Genomic DNA, 12,356 nt, shown 5'->3' on the forward strand with positions numbered 1-12,356 from the left:
TGGAAGGAGGAACTGAAGAGTAGGCAGCCGGAGAGGATTGAGTAAAAAAGGGCGCAGTAGATGAGATGATGGCAGATGGAGCTGCTGAAGGCATAGCTGATCAGGTGGATGCCAAAGAGATTGCAGATCAGAGGTCTCCTGCTGGCGTCTCGGAGAAGATGAAGACTTCTTTATTTCTTTTCAGCTTTTGTAGTTTACTTTCTTGTTTAGAATAATTGGTCTTATTTGACCATCTTTTTTTTTTGTTGAACTTGGTCAGTTGGTCAGCTTGTTATGGAAATTTCAGTTATTTTTTTCAACTTCAATTTGCATATTGACTTGTAAACTGCTTAAGTCAAAAAGCCTGTGTTTTGGTTGCACATTTCCCTTTGGAGATTTATGAGTGCCAGGGTCCTCCTTGCCAGGCGTGTTTTGCATATCTCGAAGGATGCCTTGGTCATTGCCCAGAGTCTCTAGAAGGGAGTTGCTTATGGGCAACTGCATGACTATCCTGCCTCCCTTAGGAAATGGATAGGAACCTAGATACCTCCCTTAGAAAGCATGGAGACCTTCTTTTGGGAAATTCCTGGAGCACCCTGCGTCTCCCTTAGGACGCTTCTAGTCATCGCCCTACGTCTCCTTTAGGACACTCCTTATGGGTAACTGTATGACTATCCTGCCCCCCTTAGGGAACAAATAGGAACCTAGATACCTCCCTTAGGAAATTTCTAACGCACCCTGCGTCTCCCATAAGACGCTTCTTAGCAGGCTGCGTCTCCCAAAGGATTCTTCTGGTCGTCGCCATGCGTTTCCCTCAAGATGCTCCTTATGGGCAACTCTTTTTTTTTTTTTTTTTTGTGGGCAGATGAGACATTCTAGAATGAGAAATTGAACTTATATAAATATTCATAAGATTACAGTCCTTTATTCGAAAATAGAAATAACTGGGTACTAAAACTTGTAACTTCCAGCAGTCAGGAAGAAGCATTACAGATAATATTTTCGAAGATGGTAAACATCCCATTGTCGTGGAATTTCCTTCCAGTCCATGGTGTCCAGTGTGTAGCTTCCTCTGCCCCCAGACTGGCTGATCACATAAGGACCCTTCTAATTAGGATTCATCTTTTTTTACCCTTGCCTTAGTGCCTTGATGAAAGTCTTTCTTAGCACGAGGTCGCTTGGTTGAAACTATCTGACCTTAGCTCTCTTGTTGAAGTAAGACTTCAACTGCTGCTGATAGAAGGCGACCCGGATAATGGTTTTCTTGCGTTCGCCGTCAAGTAAGTCAAGGTTGAGCCTCATTTGCTCGAAGTTTTAATCCACACTGCCCACCTCAAGGCTTATGGAAGGGATAGTGATGTGAGGAGGGATGATCGCTTCTGTCCCATAGGCGAGGGAGAATAAGGTTTCGCCAGTCAATCTTTCTTTTATGGTGCGATAAGCCCATAGTACTCCTGGGAATTCATCCACCCATTTCCCTTTGGCACCTTCTAGCCTTTTCTTCAAGCAGTCCAATATGACTTTGTTGGATGCCTCAGCCTATCCATTTCCTTGTGGATACCTCGGGGTGGACAAGTGTTGCTTGATCCTGTATTTTGCAAAGAAGACGGTGATATGCTTGCCAATGAACTGTGAGCCATTGTCGGTAACCAGCGACTAAGTCGATGGCCCATTGCATGAATGGCCATGGACCTCGATCTCGATCTATTTAGTAAAGTAGTCGGTGGCGACGATCATCATGTCTTTCTTGACTGGAGTCGGTGGCAAGGGACCCACTAAGTCGATGGCCCATTGCATGAATGGCCATGGACTATTTTGAGAATGGTAAACTTCGGCAGGCAAGTTAGGGATCGGCTTGTATCTCTGGCAAAGATCACACTTCTTGACATATTCAGCAGAGTCGTGGAACATGGTAGGCCAGAAGTAGCCTATGTTTGAGGGTACTTTATGCAGGTGAGATGAGGGCCAGAGTATGATCTGCAGATGAGCTTGTTGCCGTGCATGTAGTATCTCGCGGCCTTCTGCTGGACCTTTCTAGCTTCGAATTTGTCTGTTGACAGATTTCCATTCACCAAGTAGTCGACGATGGGGTATTGCCAGCTGGGGTCCTCATCAATCTGCATTGTGCCGATCGGCTCTATTTCTTCAATGCTTGGTCGGTCAAGGTGTTCAACCGGGATGGAGCGCCTGAACTGGGTATCCAGCGCTTACCCTAGGCTGGCCAGAATGTCTGCATGCACGTTCTCTGCCCGGGGTACTTGTTGGATGGTGAAGGTAGGAAACGCCTTCAATAGCTCTTGGACTTTGTCAAGGTACAAGATCATCCTTAGGTGCTTTGCCATGTATTCACCTGAGGCTTGATTCGTGATCAATTGGGAATCTGAGTAGATAGCTAGCTTCTTGATTGTGAGTTCCTTTGCCAAGCGTAGGCCGGGGAGCAATGCCTCGTATTCTGCCGCATTGTTCAAGGCGGGGAACCCAAGCATGATAGCTTGCTCCAACAGGGTTCCATCCGGGTGGTGATGACAACACCTGTTGCAGCTCCCTTTTGGTTCGAAGCTCCATCTATGCTCAATTGCCACATATCTCTGGGTTGGCTAGGTTCAGCGGAGGTCCCATCTGCTTTCGAACTTTCCGTCCTGTTGTTGACCAGCTTCTCTTCTTCAGCTGATGGGGTGAATTTTGTGACGAAGTCTGCTAAAGCCTGGGGTTTTATTGAAGTTTTTGGACGGTAGAGGAGGTCATATTGGCTTAGCTCTATAGCCCACTTCATGAGTCGCTGAGAAGCATCAGGGCTGTGGAGGATTGATCTCAAAGGAAAGTCGGTCATGACGATGACTCGATGAGCTTGATAGTAGGGTCGCAGCTTTCTCGCGGAAACTACAAGAGCCAAAATGAGCTTCTCCAATTTCGAGTAGCAAGTCTCTGCATCGAGGAAAGCTTTTAACATGTAGAATACCGGATGTTAGGCCCCTAGTTCTTCTCGAATGAGAGCTGAGCTGATGGCTGAATTGGACACTATCAGGTACATGAACAAGTCTTCACCAGGAACTAGCTTTGAGAGCAATTGAGGTGAAGTTAGGTAAGTCTTTATATTCTAGAAAGCTACTTCGCACTCCTCATCCCATTTGTCTCTTTGTCCTTTCTTCAAAGCTTTGAAGAATGGCCTGCACTTGTCTGTAGATCTTGAGAGGAATTGGTTGAGGGTTGCTGCTCTGCCCGTCAGACCTTGTATTTCCTTCACTGTGGAAGGCAACTTTATCTCGAGAATGGCTTTGATTTTACGTGGGTGTGCCTTGACACCTCGTTGTGTGACTAGGCATCCCAAGAATCGGCCGGAGGATACACCAAATATGCATTTACTCAGGTTGAACTTCATGCGATACTAGCTAAGCAGGTTGAATGCCCCGGCGAGATTTTTGATGTGATCTGCACGTTTTGGGGGTTTGACCAGCATGTCATCCATGTAAGCCTCCAGAATTTTGCCGATCTGCTCCTTGAAGATTTTATTCACGAGCCTTTGGTAGGTTCCTCCGGTGTTCTTCAACCCAAATGGCATGACCTTGTAGTAGTAGGTTCCTCTCTCGATGATGAAAGAAGTTTTCGCCTTGTCATCCTTGTGCACCAAGATTTGGTTATAGCCGGAGTAGGCGTCCATGAAGCTGAGCAGCTAATTGCCAGAAGTGTAATCCACGAGTTGGTCGATTCTCGGCAATGGGAAGTTGTCTTTAGGGCATGCTTTTTTGAGGTATGTGTAATCGACGCAGACTCTCCATTTGCCATTTTCTTGTTTCGCCACCAGAACAACGTTGGCCAGTCACTCCAAGTAGGAAACCTCTTTGATGAAGCCGACAGCTAGGAGTTTGGCAATCTTGGCTTCGATGATAGCGACCCGCTCAGGAGCGAAGTTTCGTCTTTTCTATGCCACTGACTTGCTGGCAAGGTTGACGTGGAGTCGATGGCAGATGATGTTCAGATCGGTGCCAGGCATGTCTGATGGCGACCATGCAAACATGTCTTTGTTGTTCTGGAGAAGGTGGTTAGCTCCACCTTCTCGTCTGAGCTTAGGCACAAGCCAATCCGCGCTTTTCTGTCTGGCTGGTCAGGATCCAAGGGTATTAGCTCGACGTCCTCTGGAGGGACCTCTTTCTTCTGGAGGGACCTCTGGACGGATTTCTTACCAACTCTTGAACTAATTTAGGCATCGGAGGGCCTTTGGCCAACACCCCCCTGATGTGGCTCTCTTATTTGTTCTATTTTGCAGGGAGAAAGAGGCGGCGAAGAAGAAAAGGGAATCTTTGCAATAAAATATTCTCGTGAGAAAATTTTCTCCCATAGTACGCATATGATGAATATAAATCTCAAGTTGATCTTCAAGTGCCAAGAGGTCTCGGGGAGTAAAATCTTGAGGATAAAATTCAGCAAAATGAAGTAGTTTTTGTTTGTTAAAAGCTTTGAATGAATCATCCGGACTCAAACATGCCAAACAAAGAAGTAATTCAGTATTTACCTCACTAAAACGATGATTAAATTCCTCAAGTTGCTACTTAATGATTTGAATAAAGATATCCACACGATAATGATGGAGATGTGTTATTCTAGAAGTTCTCCGATGTGATCTCCATTGAGCTACATATGCATCATCCATGTTTGAAACCTCAATATCATGTTTGCCACAAAAGGAAGATACTTGATCAAGCAAGGCTTCAAATGCACTCTCTCATGTGTTGTAGTTGGTCCTTGCAATCTTTCGAACTACCCACATCTCTTGAAATACCCACATCTCTTGAGTCCGAACTACCGACATTATCCGAACTAGAAGTGGTTGATGAGAACTTTCTCTTAAAGTATCGTTCCATAACTTTATATGCAAAAAACATACAAATTAATTAATAATCTAAATTGCCAAGATTTTTTCTACTAACCAAAATAATCAAAAACTTCTAACAAATACAATCCACAACAACAAAAATGTACAATAATCTTTATTAATCAATTAAAGCATAATAAAATATTAGAAATTATGATAACATAATTTGAATTTGAGAGATAAAATCCATCATATTAAAACGTACAAACTAATTAAATCATACAAACTAACATATAATTAATCAAACACTCTAATTCATTCAAACTAACAACATATTAATCAATCTCATCATCAAAGCATAAAAAGATTATGAAATAGAATCACATACTTTCAATTTTGAGAGCAAATTTTAAAGCTAATTGAATTTGGGGTTTGCTGCTGCCACTTCATGAGGAGAACATTGGTGCCGGAGGATGATTCACGTGGAGAGGCCTTCAGATTGAGTGAAAGTTGAGTAGAATTAGGGGTTGGGATTGGGGTTGGGGATTTAGGGTTTGAATGAGAGGAATGAGTGAAAAACCTATTCCCCAATCTGGTTTATCGATCTACTGTGCTGCTGTGAGGTTTTTTTTGTTTTGTTTTTTTTCACTTGAGCCAAAACGATGTCTTTTTGGCCAGCTTCTAAATTTTTTTTATAAAAGGCTCAGTTAAATGGAACGACGTCGTTTTGACATCATGAACAAAAAAACAAAAACAAAAACAAACCACTTAAGTGGAACGACGTCGTTTTGACATCAGGAAGAAAAAAAAAAGAAAAAAAAAAAGGAAGCTCTAGCCTTGCGCGCGCGCTGCACAACTCTTGGTTATGGCTGCTCCCTCTTTGGGGCATTTCATCAAACACATTCTAGGCATTTGCACGGGTCAAGTTCTTCAGCTCCTATAGAGGATTCCAAGCTTGCAGGGGTCAATTGACCTCTCTTGCCCTTATGTGGATCCGCCACTACTCCTATCCCCAACTCCGAGTCATCGCACCCACTTTGCATGAGCCTCGTGTTGATGATTTGGCTCAACTTAAAGATTCCAAAAGACCCTACCCAAAAAAAAAATATATATCCCAAAAGCCTATCTAGACAAAATCCAAAGTATCAAGATCCCCAACTCCTAATCATCGCACCCACTTTACAAGAGCCTCATTTTATTTTCTCTTTTTAAAATAAAATTACCAATTTACCTCTAATATTGATGGAATATTGGATGGAATTCAAAAATTTGACAGCAAGTCTCAAATTTGCCATTTTTATATAGTTCAAATTGGCCAAAAAAACTGCATTTAATGCTTTCTAAGGTGCCAAAAGGGGGCGGGAATTTCGAAGCTTTGCCAAGAGTGATATTCCCCCTATTATACGAAACCACTCTAAGACATTGTCGTTGATAGACTATGCAACCTGCACACAAAAACTCAAAGAATAATAAACGCACACACTACGAAGAGAAGTAAAGCAAACACATAAGACCACAAAAATTTATAGAGGTTCGGCCTCGCGCCTACCTCCTCTTGGTGATCCACTTGAGAAATTCACTAGAATGTAATAACAACTTTGGTTACAATCAAGAACCACCTTAGCTCTCACAAGAACCTAGCTTTCTTTTCTCTCAACCTTGCTCAAATCCTTTGATGCCCTTGTAAACACCCAATAATTCACCCTCTTCAACAATTCTCACGCTTGAACTTTCTCCTCTCTTACAATTAGCCTAGCCCTAAAAGTCATATTTATAATGCACATGACTTAGATTACAAATTAACTAGGAATAGGAAACCAAAATCCTATTAAATTAGAGAAGTCTGGAAGCTTCTTGAACTCTAGAAGATATTTTTATATTAAAAAGAAATTCACTTTTTTGAGCATTACCTATTATATTATTCATAGGTCAAGATGATATGAGTAGGAGAAGTAGGAAAGACATAATGAAGGAGAAGAAGACACTTCTTTTGTTATTTTTTTGGTTTTATTTTTTGTTAACTTTTGTTAATTTTAGTTATCAAAACATTAATTTAGGGTAAGGATAGAATAGAAAAGAGAGAAAAAAAAATTGATTAAAAAGTATTAAACAGCAAAAGAAAGTGTAAGTGGAAAAAAGGGAAGTGGAAAGATCAGCTCCCTAAATTAATATATTATGCAAAAAAACCAAAATAAAATGATAACATATTGATTTTTAAACTAGGTTTTTTTCTGAACTCTTAGATTATATCCTGGGTTACCACAACTCCCTTAGAACATAGGGTCCAGAAAACGGGACTGTATATATTAGGTGGAACAATTAGGTGATCTTGGGATTTGTATATATATATATATATTTTTTTGTTACATTGGAGTTCAACAGGGTCGGAGCTGTATTGGGACCAGAGTAGTCCCAGGCCCACACTCAGTTTTTATTATATAAAAATAAAAAATAAAAAAAAGTAGTAGGCTATTATTGGATAATCCATATTAATTAACATATTTATTTTACAACATGGAGCCTTACCCAGCCAAACCTACATTTCCTCTAAGACTACGCCTTCTTTTGCAAACCCATTCCCAAAAGTTTTAAGAGGAATGCTATTCACAATCGCTCTAAAGCGATTCTCGCAATCGGTTGGCTTGCGTGCTCTCTCTCTCTCTCTCTCTCTCTCTCTCTCTCTCTCTCTCTTCTTCTTCTTCTTCTTCTTCTTCTTCTTCTTCTTCTTCTTTTTCTCAGTCTCCATATCTCTCTTTGTGTAAATTTGGTTAAATGCCAGATGCCAGATACTAGGGGTAGAGATTTGAGAGGGAAGGATTATAGAAACCACCAAAATTTCACAACCCCGAAAAGGTTCATAACCCCCAAATTTTTTGCCAATAGTGCGACTATAGCCAAAAATGGTAGAAGGAAACTGGGGGAGAGAAAGAAGGAAAAAGAGAGAGAGAGAGAGAGAGAGAGAGAGAGAGGAGAGAATAAGGGGGAAACTCGGAAGAAAAAGAGAACAGAGAGATAAGAGATAAGGAAATAAAGAGGAAGATTTGTTTTTAGTTGTTATCTGGGCTTAAGCCTCTTTGTTAATGTTGATGCTCAAAATGGCCCGGCCAATATTGAGTCCAACTTAGGGATTAGGTGCTAGGTCTTCAGCAGGGAAGAGGGCTGAAGCCCTTGGTGAAATGGATTGGTGAGAGACCTGCAGAAGGTAAAAAGAGGAGAAGCAACCGTTAAGCTTCGGACACCGGTGTGGTGCCGGCCGAAGGCTCTTCGATGCCTAAGTCAGTTACGGGTAGTAATTCTGGCAGAGTAACAGTAAAAGTAGGAGAATGGTTCTTGGGTTTACCTGGGTACTGTTCCCTATTTATAGGGAAGTGAAAGTGGGAGCTTTGCACAAAGTTCCAATGTGGGACTTTGTGCAAGCCGTTGTGGTGACGACACGTGTCCTGAAGATTAGGTTTGGCATTTGAGAGCTTCGGCAGGTGTCTGGCACTTCGGAAGTGTGTCTTCCTTCGGCATGGGAGAAGGCATGGTTGCCTTGGTGCTAGTCGCTTTGAAGCTGGGTCTGCTCGACCTCGGAAGTGTGTCTTCCTTCGGCATGGGAGAAGGCGTGGTTGCCTTGGTGCTAGTCGCTTTGATGCTGGGACTGCTTGGTTCATTATGGTGTAAACAGTAGTCCCCCAAGTTCGCGGTCGAGAAGTAACTTCTGGGTTGGGAACTTGTGAGTTTTTTTGTAATTGTAACAGAGCATTCCAGCTTCATTGGGAGCCGCAGGGCACTCCCTAGTCCCCCAAGTTGGCAAGCTAGGAGTTGCGTCAACACATGGTAGCTGGGTACCTAGGTATCTGGGCATGTTGCAGACAAGATGGGAGATGGGGTCCGTAGGGGAGCCAGGCTTTCAAAGGAGCCGGGTCCGTTGAAATGTTGGAGAGGAACGAATTCTTCCATGATATGTCCATGGCCCTTGCCGTTCGGCAAGGGTCTAGCTATTTTTATTTTGAGCTCGGGAGCTAGGCCTTCAAGCGAGCTAGGCCATTTGGAAATTTTCGACTCTCCAAAATTTTTCATGGTTCTCTTGGGTCAAGTGGTCTTTTTTTTTTTTTTTTTTTTTTTTTTTTTGAATGGGAGCTAGGGCTTTGTGAATTGGGCCTTCGGTAAGAACCTAGGGTTGGGCCCCGAAGTGGCTTCGGCAAGTAGAGGCTAGGGTTTTGGGGGGGTATATAAAAATGAAGGGTGATTGGCTAGTGGTCGAGTGGCTAGCCCTTGCTGGAGTTTGCTTTGGCAAGAATTTGTTTTTGCGCCGAGAGCAAAGCTGCTGAGAGCAATTTCGAGCGGCGAACTTGTCTTACCGCTCGGCAGGGGGCTGAGCAGGGGCTGAGCAGGGGGCTAGTGCTTCAGCAAAAGAGTTCCTCGGCTTTTGGTGCTTCGGCAAAGGTGATAGAGCACGGCAGTTTTGTCGAAGGGTGCTGGACAGTTGGCAGCTTCGGCAAAGCAGCTCATGGTGAGTTTTATTTCGAGTCCTCAATATGTTTTCATGGGTCTTGCCGTTCGGCAAGGCCATTGTGATTCCGATTTGCCCGTTTTGTTGTCTTTGGCAAGTGGGCTTGATCCGTGGATATGTGGTGTCCGTGAGATGAGCCCCCCAATTTTGTTGGTGCCCGGGCCTTGCCGTTCGGCAAGCCCGTACATGATGCGTTGTGAAATGTATTTGGGTGTCTTGATGAAATTTTGGGCCTTGGCTTTGGACAATTTTGGGACCTAGCCTTGTAACAATAGTGGGTCTTGTAATGTAGTAAGCTAGCAAACTTGAAATTTTTGGGGGCTTCCATTTTGTGTTTGCACGGGCCTTGCCGTTCGGCAAGTCCATCCAAAGTATGTTCTGGGCTTAGCCTAGTAATAGGGTTGGGTTTAGAAGGTAGTCTAGCACACTCGGAATTTTGAGGATCTCATTTTGTGTTTGCACGGGCCTTGCCGTTCGGCAAGGCCCCTAATTTTCCCTCAATTTTTGTTTGTGTTGAAATTTGAATTTCAAATGGTGTAGGTACAAGGCATTTAGGAGGGAAAATGAAAGGGTGCTAGGGTTTGCTCGTGAATCGAGACGTCGTACCCTTAGTTGGCTATAAAAAGGAACTTGGGGTGGTGAAGGCATCACACTTGGGTTGAGTTTGAGAAAAAATTGTGAGAATTTTGAAGGAGAGGAGGCGATTTCCGGCAAGGAATTTGTGGTGGTGATAGAGGCTGAGGTGATTTCCGGCGAACATTCGAGGTGCTACAAACAAGGTTAGAACCTATTTCGCTAGAATTTTTGAATTGAAATGTCTTGTTTTGTATGAACATGTTGAATGTTTGGAAGAACATGATGAACATGAGCATGAACATGATGAACACTTTGAATATGTATGAACATGTAGAATTCTTGCCTGGCATGAAGATTTGTCAAATTTCTGTTGTTGTGGTTTGATCCTTCTCCGCATGTGCATTAGTTTCTTTTTTTTGTTTCTTGCATACTTGTAGATGTCTGAGAGTTCTGATAGGGAAAGTCTTGACCCCCCTGCCTTCGGCGGGGATGATACTGAGAGTGAAGAGCCCAGCCAATATGTATGTTCTGAAGAGGAGAGTTCAGATACAGAGGGTCTGGTAGAAGGCACAATAGAGAGTAGGATGGTATTGTCTGGGGTTGAGAGGGTTGAGCCATCCGAAGACTCTGGGGCAGCTGCATATAGGGAGATGCAGAGGAATTATATAGAGCTAGAGGCCATAGCAAACCGGGTTCTAGCCTTGCCTCAATCGCAAGGGGACGGTTCGAGCAACCAGGCATCACCATCAGGGTCTGTGGGTATAGCCGCGGCTTCGGTTTCAGAGGGTTTAGACATCCGGGTCGGTGTTCCGCTGCCGAGGCGGAATACGCTGACAGAAGCGAAATTGGCCCAGCTGCGGAAAGATTTTGAGGTGCCAGCCTATGTGGGCTTGAGATTACCGACTGAGGCCGATGTAGTCAGATATCCCTCGGATGGCTCTGTGATGATTTTCACAGATATGTATCGGCACGGCTTCAGACTACCGTTTCATCCGTGGGTTCAGATGATGTTGGCCAAGTTGGGGTATGCACCGGGGCAGTATAATCCCAACTTCTGGCTTCTTCTTCACGGGGTGTATATTGCTTGGTGGTTGGCTGGGCTAGGGGAGCCAACATTTGAGCAGTTCATGTACCTGTACTCAATCTCGAAGCAACAGGGAAATTTTGGCTGGGTACAGGCCAATTGCCGAAAGGCGAAGGAGAGGGGCTATTTTATTGGACACAAGCCCACAACGCAAAAGTCCTGGAGGAACAGGTGGTGCATGGCTTATGGGGACTGGGAGTGTCCTCCAGGGAAGAGAGTTGTCCAGCACATTCCTACCCATTTCCAGTCTATAGGTCCTTGGCCCCATCCCTTAAGATTGTCCATTGCTTGATTGTAGTCTTGGCTCCTATTGTTGGTTCTGTACTTTGTTTGTGCAGGTGTAAATGGCTAAGTAGTTTCTAACTCTTGATGCAGGTTCAGTGAAGTGGGGCCCTATCTCCAAGGAGCAAGAAGACGAGGTTGAGTGGGTGAGGGCGCAGCTATCCGAGACTGAGCGTGAGTGCGGGAACTTGGTCACGCAGAAGAACTTGTTTGAGTCCGGACTGCTGCAAGGAAGTAAGTACCTGGGTTATCTTTTTATTTGTGTGCTGAACCTTTGTGAGTTTGACTAATATAATTGCTTTGTTTGTTTTGGCAGTGGCTGGCATCATAAGGGGAAGCACGAAGGTGGCCGTGGACATTGATGAGGCCGAGATGCAGAGGCGGCTGAGGGAGTCGCGGGCCAAGAAGGCTGAAAAGAGTGCTGGAAAACGACCCAGGGATGATGATGAGGGTCGGGTTGCGGATGTGCTGGGCAAGAGGAAAGCTATAGAGGAGGCGCACCAGCATGTGATGGGCTCGGGGCCGAGACTTCCGCCCTTTGATCTGCAGGCCCCGCCGAAGCTACCCTTCGGCATGGAGGATGTGTTCGCTGAAGGGGTTGAGAAGGTTGACTTCAGCAGGCTTCGCCAGCAGAAGAAGGAAGTCAACCTGGCTATGCACCGACAGGAGGTGCCCTTGGTGAACGTCTTTTTGGAAGGCGTGAAGAGCGACCCCGAGGCCCTGGCAAAGACTCCAGCTTCATCCTTCGTGGACCGGGCCCAAAAGACGATCCTCACCTCTGCCTATGTAAGTGTTTAGGCCCTTTCCGAATGTATTTGTGTTGGATTATTTTTGTATCAACTGACTAACATGATTTTGTTTTGGCAGGCCTTTGGCGAGATGTACGTCAGCATGGCCAAGGCTGACAAGGAGATCCAGAGGTTGAAGAGGCGAGATCAGCAGGCCAAGAGCAAAGTGGCGGAGGCAGAGGAGGCCATCCGAGAGAAGAACGCCTTGCTGGCGCAAAAGGCGGCCCTGGCCAAGGAGGTGGCGGCTCGGACCAAGGAGGTGGAGGAGCTGAAGAGGGCGAAGGTCGAGGAGGTGGCTGCGGCCCGAGTCGAGGCGATCGAGTCCTACCGATCCTCAGAGGA

The 12,356-nt window shown here is 44.7% G+C and overlaps 1 long non-coding RNA gene across 1 annotated transcript; it reads left to right on the forward strand.

Moving 5' to 3' along the window:
• The first annotated feature begins 11,338 nt into the window (after positions 1-11,338).
• Positions 11,339-11,670, forward strand: LOC117629343. Its single transcript, XR_004586066.1, has 2 exons — positions 11,339-11,460; positions 11,543-11,670. It is a non-coding gene; the product is annotated as an uncharacterized LOC117629343 (long non-coding RNA).
• Positions 11,671-12,356: the final 686 nt, after the last annotated feature.

This window comes from Prunus dulcis, chromosome 5, assembly GCF_902201215.1.
Source record: "Prunus dulcis chromosome 5, ALMONDv2, whole genome shotgun sequence".
In the NCBI taxonomy this organism is placed as follows: domain Eukaryota; kingdom Viridiplantae; phylum Streptophyta; class Magnoliopsida; order Rosales; family Rosaceae; genus Prunus; species Prunus dulcis.